The sequence below is a fragment of the Palaemon carinicauda genome, chromosome 19 (assembly GCF_036898095.1).
Source record: "Palaemon carinicauda isolate YSFRI2023 chromosome 19, ASM3689809v2, whole genome shotgun sequence".
NCBI lineage: Eukaryota > Metazoa > Arthropoda > Malacostraca > Decapoda > Palaemonidae > Palaemon > Palaemon carinicauda.
This window is the reverse complement of record NC_090743.1, coordinates 77,469,331-77,482,147: the sequence shown is the minus strand read 5'-3', so window position 1 is coordinate 77,482,147 and position 12,817 is coordinate 77,469,331. Positions and strand designations below refer to the sequence as shown.

General features: G+C 42.2%; 1 protein-coding gene across 2 annotated transcripts in view; it reads left to right on the top strand.

Annotated features, from left to right (window-relative positions):
- The window catches only part of LOC137658690 (uncharacterized), a 376,764-nt gene that overhangs the window by 89,702 nt on the left and 274,245 nt on the right, over positions 1–12,817 (top strand). The window lies entirely within an intron of this gene.

The following is a 12,817-nucleotide window of genomic DNA, read 5'->3' as shown; positions in this document are numbered from 1 at the left end:
AATTACTTTGGCGTAGCTGAATGACGAGCCATTAGAATTCTAATGAGGGTTTTTTGGGCTTAGGCCATGTCGTGCTGATGGAAGTTCCTTCATAAGTAGCTTCCTAGGTTATATGTGACTACAGTGATATATCCCAGAGAATTTACCGAAGGTATCCAGAATTCTAACTCCTGGAGCGAGTATCCCTTAAAAATTCACAAAGGGATATCGCGTAAGGACGTACCTTGACACATCTCACAGCTGTTCACACCCCAAATAGCGATTTTCACTTCGAGAGGGAAAAGTGGAAAGAAAATAGGAGAGTCGTTAAAAAGGTAGACACTCGATTCTCCTAATGTACTTTAATAGTTCGCCCAATCGCCACCGCGAGGCGCCACCTAAGCCATTTCTTTCGTTCGTAGCTTCGGTGACCAGTGTTTTCCCGAGTTATCTCGCTATTTTGAAAGCTTTTTTCATCGTTGTGATGGATTCCCCAGCTTCATCAGCATTTGGAAAGTTAAGTAATGTCTTTGAATTGTGTAAATGTAAGCTCTTGCCAGTTTTGCTTGTCGATTGTGATCGTGATTAACGTAACAAGAGCTGTGGCCAGCCGGACGGCGTCGTGGACGCGATCGTTCTTTTGTTCATTTAGTTAGCAAGAACGATATTCTCGGCATTAATTGCTTTAATAACTTTAGCTATTTAGTTTTCTTAGCTAGGGATTTTTATATTATGTCATTGTTGTCGTGGTTTTGGGTATTGTGATCGAGCCTCACAAGTGCCAGGCTTCCTTGCCTAGGCACCTTCACACTTCATGCATGATATAACCTTCCTGGTAAAGTTTTATTGAAGCTCAGGCAATATTTTATACAATTAAGATATTACTGTGTAATTTTTCCTCTTCCATTTTAGTATACTAGAGTTTCGATGATCGTCTCTCTATGCTCTTTGGCTTAATAGCCTAATGGCTTTAGTATATTTGATATATGTCCCCTATTGCTCTTGTATTGTCTTTTAAGGGGATATTGATATCTCCTATACCTTTTAAGTCAATACTATCTCTACGAGATTTAAGAGTAATTCCCTTTCCATCTGATTAGCCTAGGCTATCCTTAGTTAATTTTCCTTTGACCTATGTTCGGGCAAAATTTACTAGGGCGTTTCATTTCTCTCTCCTTTCCTTGTACTGGCATAGCTGATTCTTTGCCAATCCTCGGGTTTGGAGTGGAGGACGGGACATCAGAGTAAGTCTGCATTAGGCATCTAGCTTCTGGGAAATGACTTCCTAGTTAGCCTAGTTGCTGTTCAGGAGGCTAGTCCTCCCTAGGCCACTTTAAGGTTATTGTTTTACAGTTTCCTTTTCCTGGCCTAGCAGACAGTCCTGTTCTAAGGTTTTCTAACTGGAAGATAGGTTTCTTCCTTAGTGGAAATCCTTAGTACGTGATTCCGTTCTCTAAGAGTGTGTCCTATGGGCGTTCTCTTTACCTAACCCTTTCTGGGGAATTGATTTCCCCTACTTGAGGTTACTTTGAGATCAGAATCACTCAGGTTAGGTAATTCCTTAGGGTATTACCTTACTTATGGACTTTTACCCCCTACCCCGCTATCTCTTTTGTGTTGAATGAACCTTCACCCTTGGCCGTGGTCCTACATAGTCCCTATGGGGGTCTGTAGAACTGGCCTGAGTTTCCCTGTCGACTGCCGGCAGGTAACCTCATATCTTTGAGTGTGCCCTTGAGTATTCCCTTGGACTGCCTTCCATATTCCTTATGATGGGATATGGTTGAGTGGAAGCCCGAATTCAATTCCCTCTTCCACTGGCTCACTCTTTCGGGATGCTGGCCGGCATAGCTGATCCTTTGCCGTCCTTTATCCTTACCTTTTTCTCTGACTTTCTTTATGGGCTGGCCGCCGTCAGAACTAACTGCCGGCGTTTATATGGATGGTTAGGCCGGCAGTTCGCTGCCTCCTCTTGCCTTGGTCATCACTGATCGATGTGCCGACGGCAGGTATCCTATGACCGGCCGCCGGCAGCCGGGCTGTGCCTTCCATCCACTATATTATAAGATAGTAACTGAGCCCAGTCAGGCCGGCATGTGCCGGCAGGTCCGGCTGATGCTGGCCTGCCCGGCAGGTGCCGGCTTGCCCGGCGAGTGCCAACCGGGCCGGCAGTGCCGGCGGTCCGACGCTGTCGCTGGGGCCAGCAGTGTTGGCTGGGCCGGCAGTTTCGGCGGGGCCGGCAGTGCCGGCGGGGCCGGCAGGACCGGCAATACTGGCGGCATACTGCCGCCAAGTATGCCGCCAGCTACTGCTGTGCCCTGGAAAACCAATTTTTTTCCAACCTACATGTGGTTCTTGGGCAGCCATTTGTGAGACCATCATTTAGGAGAAATGATTCTCTCTTTTATTAATGGTTAAATTCCATTAGATTTATCCACCATATTGTGCATAATGGAAGATGTGTCATGAGGACACTTAATATATCTTGGATAATGTCTTCCAGTAATTAATTCCTAGGAATTGCCTAGTTCAATATGGGAGGGGGTCATAGCAAATGGCTGGACAGGAGGCACATGTAGGTGTCTTTCCTACCTATAGCTTACCCTATCCAAGCTAAATATAATGCTTGATTTAAGTCGAAATCTGAAGATTTCACAGAAAACTCATTTGCTTTTCTTTCTTTACAGGAGCCCTCTTAATGAGAGAATGCCTTGATGAAGTCATTGAGCTTCAGCACAGCATTTCATTCCCGTGCTGAAACTTGGTGACGGGCAAGAGGGCTCTCGAACTTGGGGAAATTGCTCCCCCAGTTCGAATCTAAATTTCTCTCTTTTACCTTTTACCTTTTTCTTTTTCTCAATATTACTTCGACCTTATCCTAATTTCACAAACTTTCTTTAATCTTTTCAAACTCTATGAGAAAAATTTCCCTCATTATATGTGTGTATATAATATGTACATATATATTTATTTATTTTTTTTTTCTTTTCTCCTATGGCTTGGATGTTTTTACATCCATTGTAGCCCCGGCGGGGATGTTCATACATCCTTTATTGTTGCCTGCTTTGATGAGTGGGAGGAGGTATCACGGTTGGGAGGTGTTTGCATTCAAAGCTATATGTGAGAGTATTAGATGATTTCAGCCATCCCGAAGATGGTTTGGACCTTTTTGGCGGAACTATTCTCAAGTGTTGGGTCTTCAGAATCCAGGGGGATCCAATGCTTGGGGTAGGACTCTCGGCTTTTGGCCGGAAGCCCGTCATTATAGATATGGGGAGGATGATTCCATAATTTCTTGGTCTCAGTCCGAACAGGCGGGTTCAGCTTACACCTGTGCCTCTATATCTGTTTTGATGCTATCCTTCGGGTAGGGTATGGAGTGGACCATCTGGGAAGTATACTCTCATTGTGCCGATAGTGGAGAGTGCAAATTTCCTTTCCGACGTGTGATGGCCTAACATTCTCGAGCAGGTACATCAAACTAACTCTTTTCTCTCTCTTTAGTATAATGGATTCTTTAAGGAACGAACCCCCATCCCCTGGATACGCTGACTCTCCCCCGGCACTGTTGACGACCTCTGCTAATGTGATAGGGATAGCTCTGTTGATGACCTCGGAACGGGAAAGGACCATTCTACTGATATTTCTAAATCGAGTAATTTGGGTAACACGAGGAAACTTCGAATCCTCCATGTTACACAAATTTCAATAGAAACAAATTATGATGATCTATGTAAAGCATTTGAATGCTATGGATGTATAAAAGAAATAAGGATGAAACTTGGGATTCATGGATATCTTATAGTAGTTATGACGAAGCATTTAGTGCAATAAGTAATTTGAATAATATTAAAATTTATAACTTGAATGTTGCGGCTGCTCTCTGCGATAAGGTACCAAAAGATTTAGATGTGTACAGGCCTGCCGATTGGTTGGAAAAAGACGCAGATTTAGTCATGCCCTCCCAGAGAAATCCAAAACCACCGATGTGGCTTATAGCTGAATCAAAGGGGGTTACAGGGAATTATTTTAAGATATGCAAATTGATTCAGAAAAAAAGTAGGAACTATTGCACCAGGCGATATATCTCGTTTCGGAAAAAATAGTTTCCTTATCCATGCCAAATCCAGTACACAGTCGGTAATATTGTCCAATATGAAAATAAGTAATGATGACATTAAGTTAGATGTCAAACCCCACCTAAATTTTAGCTACGGAAGGGGCGTAGTTTTTAACAGAGATCTATATGATTTTACAGAGGAGGAGATACTGGCCATGTGTCCATTAAATGTATGGAAAGTTCATAAAGTCCCAGGTACATCAATGATAATCCTTACGTTCCAGGATGATGATGTACCTTTTCATATTATTATCGAGAACGAAAGGATTAAAGTAAGACCCTTCAAGCAGAAGCCATTGCAATGCTTTAATTGTTTTAAATTTGGGCACCCGTCCAAAGTTTGCAAAAATGAGATGTGTGGTATTTGCTCCAAATCTTACCATGGAGAGTGTGCACTTGGAGCCAGGTGTTTAAATTGCAGCTCGAATCACAAATTCACAGACAAGATCTGCGAGCTATATAAGTTGGAGGAAGCTGCCCTCAACAAATCAAACTTAGAACACATAAGTGTGACCCATGCCAAAAGACTATTAAATAAATCAAATACATATGCTAAGGCATTAAAATCAAACCAACCTAGCACTGCCAATAGCTCAAAAAAAAAGTATACTATCTGACAAAATGTCAAATAACGAGGTAACCATATTACCTCCTGAGGCTTTACCACGGTGTATTAACACTAGGTCATTGCCCATTGCTGTACAGCCTTCAGCCGCCATTACAAAAAGTAATACAAACCTCTCTCAGGCCATGTCCTTGCCTGATCTGATGGAGGTTCCACTTAAGACTAACTTACCTGATGCACCTGTTGTGGGAAAGGTGCAAAAACCTGGAATCCCACCATCTATTAATTGCAAAAGAGAGAGACCTCCATCTCTCTCTCCACCCTCCATTAGAAACGTTAAGGTTATGGCATCAAATAAATTTCATGTTTTGTCTGTTGATGTTTCTAATGAACCAGAAGATGGACTGAATAAATCAGAAATTCAAGTTGAGGTCCACCATCCACCTCAACAAATAGATCAAAAGAATACAAAGAAAAACACAAATGTAAAACCCAACATAACAAGACCACCTCTGAAGAACCCTACTGGTAATAATGTTAAATTAAAAACTGCTAATGGGAAGACCTCATCCAAGATGTCTTCCCGAAATAATCCATAGTTTTCTCCTCCATTTTGCAATGGAACTGTCAGGGTTTGAGGGCAAAATATGAAGAACTTAAGCTCCTAATTCATGAGCATTCCCCCATAATTGTATGTCTACAGGAAAGTATGCTTGATTCTAACACTCCTAGTCCTCGAGAGTATGTTAGCTATAGAACACCATATAATCAACAAGCAGGGCGCCATGGCGGAAGTCTCATGTACATTCGTCGAGATGTTCCCCAAATACCCATGTCTATACGTACAACCCTGCAGGCAGTTGTACAAATTGATATATGGAGAAAATATACAATATGCTCTCTGTACTTACCTCCAAATGATAATATTTTATGATGATGATTTAGTAGAGGTCATTCAACAACTCCCTCAACCTTTTCTCTTACTGGGAGATATGAATGGTAGACATCCTTTATGGGGTGATGTTTTGGCCAACACAAGAGGCAATATTATCTCATCAATCGTGGAGAATGAGGATGTGGGACTCCTTAATACAGGAGAGCCCACACACTTTCATGTTCAGACAGGTACTTTGTCATGCATTGACCTTTCAATTGCAAGCTCTAACTGCCTTCTTGATTTTGATTGGAGGACATTAGATGATTGGCATACTAGTGATCATGCACCAATCATTATAAACACCAACAAGGGTCCGCCTTTGCAAAGATCGCCATGTTGGAATCTAGACAAGGCAGACTGGGTTAAATTTGCTGAGCTAAGTGAAATCGAAGGTAGAGCAGAACAGTTTGAAAGTGTTGAAGATTCCATAGACCTACTGAATGGAACTCTTCATACAGCAGGAGTCAATTCAATTCCAAAAACAACGGTTATTCAAACGACGACCAGTCCCGTGGTGGTCTTCAGAACTAACTGCACTCCACAGAGCCACAAGAAGATCTCTAACACGATTGCGTAGACGCAGAACTAATGAGAATTTAACTATGTACAAGAAATGTAGAGCACAGTTCCGTCGTGCCATGAAAGAAGCAAGGCGCCAGTCATGGATGTCTTTTGTTTCCTCCATTAACAGTAGAACACCACCATCTTCTGTGTGGAGGAAAGTAAAAAAGATAGCTGGCAAATTCACCCCCAACCCACCACCAGTGTTGAAGGTGAATGGCCAGTATGTAACTGAAGCAAATGAAGTTAGCAATGCCCTGTCTAATCATTTTTCAAATGTATCCAGCAAGTGTGAAGGAGCCCATGGTCACCAGTATAGGAGCACTGAAGAAAAGAAAATTTTAAATTTTGCAACAAAAAGGGAAGAGTCGTATAATTCTCCTTTCACTGAAAGAGAATTTGATTCCGCACTTGCTCATTGCAACGATACAGCCCCTGGACCCGATGGAATTCCATATGCAATGATTAAACATGTACATTTTAATACAAAGCTATTTATTTTAAGAATTATTAATAGAATATGGCATGATCAGAATATGGCATGATCATAGTTACCCAAGTGTTTGGGAACTAGCCATTATTTTAGCCTTTTTAAAACCCGGTAAAGACAAGTTTTTAGCAGCAAACTATTGTCCTATTGCATTGACATCTTGTTTATGTAAAATCATGGAGAAGATGGTCAATGCAAGGCTGATGTGGTACCTTGAAAAGAAAGGTATTTTATCACCGATTCAATGTGGATTCCGAAAAATGCACTCAACGACTGATGTGTTGATACGACTAGAGTCTTCTATTTGTGAAGCCTTTGCTTCCAAACAGCACCAAGTTACAGTATTTTTTGACCTTGAAAAGGCATATGATACCACATGGAGATATGGTATTCTTAAAACCATTCATGAATTGGGATTGAGAGGAGAGCTGCCACTATTTATTCAGGCATTTCTTTCACGTAGAGTTTTTCAAGTGAGATTGGGGGAAACTCTATCAGAGAGTAAGTGCCAGGAAGAAGGAGTTCCTCAGGGTAGTGTGCTGAATGTAACCCTTTTTGCACTAGCAATTAATGGGATATCCTCAGCCATTCCCCAGGATGTTCTCTCAACATTATTTGTGGATGATCTCTCAATATCATTTGCTGGCACTAGAACGGCAATGGTTGAGAGAAAAATCCAACACTATTGATAAAATTATCCAGAGGGCTGACATGAATGGATTTAAGTTCTCGACAAGTAAAACTACCATTGTCCATTTTTGTCGTATCCGGGGAGTACATCCACACCCGGATATATACATTAAAGGTCAACGGATACCATGTGTATCGGAAACCAAATTTTTAGGTTTGATATTTGACTGTAGACTTACATGGGTTTCTCACCTAAAAGCGCTAAAAGCTAAATGTGTTGAAGCTCTGAATATCTTAGATGTATTGTCCCATACATCATGGGGGGCAGACCGCAATACTATTTGAAAATTATACAAGGCCTTGATTTTTTCCAAAATTAGTTATGGTTTTGAGGTATATTCTTCAGCCACCCCAAGCCGGTTAAAGATATTAGACTCGATACATCATGCAGGTATTAGATTGTCTACTGGAGCTTTTAAAACCTCGCCTATCCCAAGTCTCCTTGTTGATGCTGGATAGTTACCTCGAGACCTTTACCGAATGTCTTCCATTCTTCGGTATTGGTTTAGATTGCAAAGACTCCCTAACTCTCTAGCCTTTCAGACTACAAGCCTTGTAAGACACGCATCATACTTTGAGTTGCACCTAAAATCTCCTCAACCTTATGGCTTTCGGGTGAAACGATTATTAAATAGTCTGGATATAATTAGAAATAAGGTACTTGCATTCAAGGTATCTTCAACGCCTCCATGGAAGTTACCAGAGATATCTTTTTTTAAATATTTTATTGGAGATAAGAAGAATATGTCAGACCTAGAAGCCAGGTCTCTTTTTAATGAACATGTTAAAGAACATAGAGGATCAACTTTTATCTATACTGATGGCTCCAAATCTGATGCTGGCGTTGGATTTGGAGTACATAGTAATGGTTTTAATTGTAGAGGTGCACTTCCTCTGACCGCTTCCATATTTACTGCCGAACTGTATGGCATATTAACCGCTATTGAGAAAATAGCGTTGGAGAAGGAGGGTAATTTTACAATTTTTAGTGATGCAAGGAGTGTCCTTCAAGCTATGGAAGTTTTTAATTCTAATAACGCTCTAGTTTTAAAGATTTTAGAATGGCTCTTCCTTATTGGACGGAGAGGTATAACAGTTCAATTTTGTTGGGTTCCAGCACATTTAGGTGTGTCCGGAAATGAGAAGGCAGATTCACTGGCTAAGGAGGCTGCATCCGAGTTGCTGCCAAGAAGGTATCCCATTCCCTGTAATGATTTCTTACCTGACATCAAGAAATTGGTTTGCAATAAATGGCAACAGCAATGGGATAGTGAAGATGGCAATAAAATGAGGGAAGTAACAAATGACATATCTCCTTGGAGGTATAATATGATGCCCCGAAAATGGGAGACGTCTCTTTGTCGTCTCCGTATTGGTCACACTCGGTTGACACATGAGTTTCTGCTGAAGGGCCAACACCAACCGTATTGTGACAACTGTTTAGTACCTCTAACAGTAAGGTATTTGTTGACCGAATGCCCCAATTATAACAACTTGTGGAATAGATATTTGTTCGAGGCTCGATGTGAGGGTGGCAGTTTCATCCTTGCCAAGATTCTTGGAAATGATGTCTCCTACCATGCAAGTGGCATTTTTAGATTTATTTCAGAAGCAGGTCTTCTAAAAAATATTTAACTTTTATGACATTCAATTTTTATGATTTTAACTGAATACTCTTTAATTTTTTATTTTATTTCATTTTTTATTTTTGTATACATAAATTAAATGTTACCGGCGTCAATGACCTTAGATGTCAGGATGCCTGAAATCTTTAAATCATTCATTCATTCATTCTTTACAGGAGGAGCATCCCGAGTGCGGGAACAACTTTTGTAGAGTCCGTAGCAAGAGCTTCTACGGACATGGAGTGTGCAGTGCTCACGCTCGCTGCTCTATCACCAAAGGGGTTCTCAAGTATTGGGACCCGCAGGTATGTGCCATTTGTGAGAATTTGGTAAAGGAGGCTTTTGATGACCAAAAGACTCTTAGAGTCTAGGGATGCAGCTAGGGACACGCTGCGTAAATGGGTCAGGGGCTTTCAAAAGAATGCTTCGGGCCCATACCTTCCTAATGCTAGGATGAGGGATTGTCTCTTCCTCAGAGCTCATGATGATGCTACCATTCCCCAGACAAAACCTGAGATCCCCTTGGTTCAACTTCAGGTCCAGCAGATTCAGGATCCTAACGTTGCAGATACATTGGAGGGTATCCATTTGGACGACAACATGTCTGTCGTCTCCGAGGAGACAGAGAAGAATCTCCTCGTGGAAGAGTTGGATCAGGAGGCAGTTGCCCCCCCTGAAGAAAATGTTGAGAATGCCGAAGTAGCTTCGGTTTCTTCAGCTGTAGCGGCTGATCCGGTACCATCAACTTCTTCTCAACCACCTCAGTTCGATTCGATCATGAGCACTCTTCATTCCTTCATCTCCATGGTGCAGGACCTACAGAAGAGGTCGTCCGAGAAGGAAGCCACTTTTCGGACGGAGATTGAGCAATTGGTGTCTTCACATATGGCCCCGAAGAAGCTGAACGTGAAGGACCGTCCCGTTTTCTCTGACGTTAACCGTTGGAGGTACGCAGAGCATATGCCTATGTCAGCAGGCAAAATTTTCCTCGGAGAAACTGGGCACAGTACCAGTGGAGGAAATCGAGTTCTGGCCCAGCAGAGGGGCCTATCCGGACTGTTACGTCCGCCTTAGGAATGAACCGGCGTCTAAAGAAGAGACGGAGCCCAAGGAGACAATTGTCCTTGAGCTTGCAAAGGCACAAGCCTTATTTTCCAAAACTTTGAAAGAGAGGGCTTTCACTAGTTCGAAGGTGCCAGCTCTTAGCAAAAAACATCCATCGTTTGTTGCTGATCCTCAACGCGCTTTTCCCTTTATGGACAAAGGGTTTAAAGCAGCTCTGAAGGCCTTGGAGGCAGGTAAACCTTGCCCCACATTAGAAGAAAGCAAGCCTTTCTCCCTTGCTTTCTCATCAGACGACAAGGACTGGAAGGATGTTCACGTCACCTTCACAGTCGGGAAGCTGGAGGCCGATATCGCTGGACGTCAGTTCAACGAAGACCTCCCAAAGCTGACTGATTTTCTCTTGAAGAGAGAACACGAGACTAAGGAAGGCCTGGTTGCTTCGATGTCTCTCAAAACGGCTAGAGACGATGGCTAGTATCCCTGACACCCCGGATATGTACATGGTCTTCGCCAAGGCTCACTTGGCTACGGTAACGAGGGACCTTTACAACTTCATCAAGGCCAGAAGGGCCTGTAGGGAGTTTGTGTTTGCTTCCGCTTCCGTTAAACACGAACCTAGGAAGCTGATAGCTTCTAACATCTGGAGAAAAGACCTCTTCCCGAGTGAAGTGGTCAAGGAGGCTGTAGACAAAGCCGCCTCGGAGAATAGAAATCTCCTTTCCAAATGGGGCTTGTCTTCAAAACGAAAATCTTCAGCTGACGAGGGTCCCCAGCCGAAGAACAAGTCTAAACGACCTCGCTTGCCCTCTCGACCAAAGCAGCAACAGCTTCCCATGGCCACGGTGCCCCAGACGGTAGCACAACCCACCACCACCTTTCAACTGGTGCCCCAAACTCTGGCTTCTTAGTCGCCAGTCCTCTTAATGAGAGAATGCCTTGATGAAGTCATTGAGATTCAGCACGGCATTTCATTCCCGTGCTGAAACTTGGTGACGGGCAAGAGGGCTCTCGAACTTGGGGAAATTGCTCCCCCAGTTCGAATCTAAATTTCTCTCTCTCACCTTTTTCTTTTTCTCAATATTACTTCGACCTTATCCTAATTTCATAAACTTTCTTTAGTCTTGCTTTCCAAACTCTATGAGAAAAATTTCCCTCATATGTATGTATATATTATGTACATATATATTTATTATTATTTTTTTTTTCTCCTATGGCTTGGATGTTTTTACATCCATTGTAGCCCCGGCGGGGATGTTCATACATCCTTTATTGCTGCCTGCTTTGATGAGTGGGAGGAGGTATCACGGTTGGGAGGTGTTTGCATTCAAAGCTATATGTGAGAGTATTGGATGATTTCAGCCATCCCGAAGATGGTTTGGACCTTTTTTGGCGGAACTATTCTCAAGTGTTGGGTCTTCGGAATCCAGGGGGATCCAATGCTTGGGGTAGGACTCTCGGCTTTTGGCCGGAAGCCCGTCATTATAGATATGGGGAGGATGATTCCATAATTTCTTGGTCTCAGTCCTAACAGGCAGGTTCAGCTTACACCTGTGCCTCTATATCTGTTTTGATGCTATCCTTCGGGTAGGGTATGGAGTGGACCATCTGGGAAGTATACTCTCATTGTGCCGATAGTGGAGAGTGCAAATTTCCTTTCCGACGTGTGATGGCCTAACATTCTCGAGCAGGTACATCAAACTTACCCTTTTCTCTCTCGTCTAATGGATTCTTTAAGGAACGTACCCCCATCCCCTGGATATGCTGACTCTCCCCCGGCACTGATGACGACCTCTGCTAATGTGATAAGGGAAAGCTCTGTTGATGACCTCGGAACGGGAAAGGACCATTCTACTGATATTTCTAAATCAAGTAATTTGGGTAACACGAGGAAATTTCGAATCCTCCATGTTACACAAATTTCAATAGAGACAAATTATGATGATCTATGTAAAGCATTTGAATGCTATGGATGCATAAAAGAAATAAGGATGAAACTTGAAGCTGAAACTTGGGATTCATGGATATCTTATAGTAGTTATGACGAAGCATTTAGTGCAATAAGTAACTTGAATAATATTAAAATTAATAACTTGAATTTCGCGGCTGCTCTCTGCGATAAGGTACCAAAAGATTTGGATGTGTACAGGCCTGCCGATTGGTTGGAAAAAGACGCAGATTTGGTTATGCCCTCCCAGAGAAATCCAAAACCACCGATGTGGCTTATAGCTGAGTCAAAAGGGGTTACAGGGAATTATTTAAAATATGCAAATTGATTCAGAAAAAAGTAGGAACTATTGCACCAGGTACGCTGAATTTTAATTTACAAACACCAGGAATTAAATAAGGATAATTAAAATGTGAGAAAAAATTAAGTAATTTATTGTATTTGATAAATATCCTAATTCATCCAGATGCTGATGCGGCAGCTAATACACAAAGTTGACCATCGTGAAGCAAGGGGGAACCGCAGTAATTCAGCTTCTTCCAAATACCTTAAATATTACCAAATGTCTAATTACATACAACACAACGATAGTAAGTGTATTCTTATATCAAGAACAGGAGCTCGAGTTACGAGACCTTAGCGATGGAATGCTCCTTCGTAACTAAAGTTTCCGTCAACCTCAGGAAGAAAGCAAAGCATTAGTGGCTGGTTAGGTTAAAACCAGAAACGGCCGCAGGAAGGCAGTGAGCTGGTAACAACCAAGCGGGTAGTTAAATACTTGAAACTAAGCTAACTGTCTTCCAGTGACCATGCTACTTTAAACAAAATATAATATAAAAC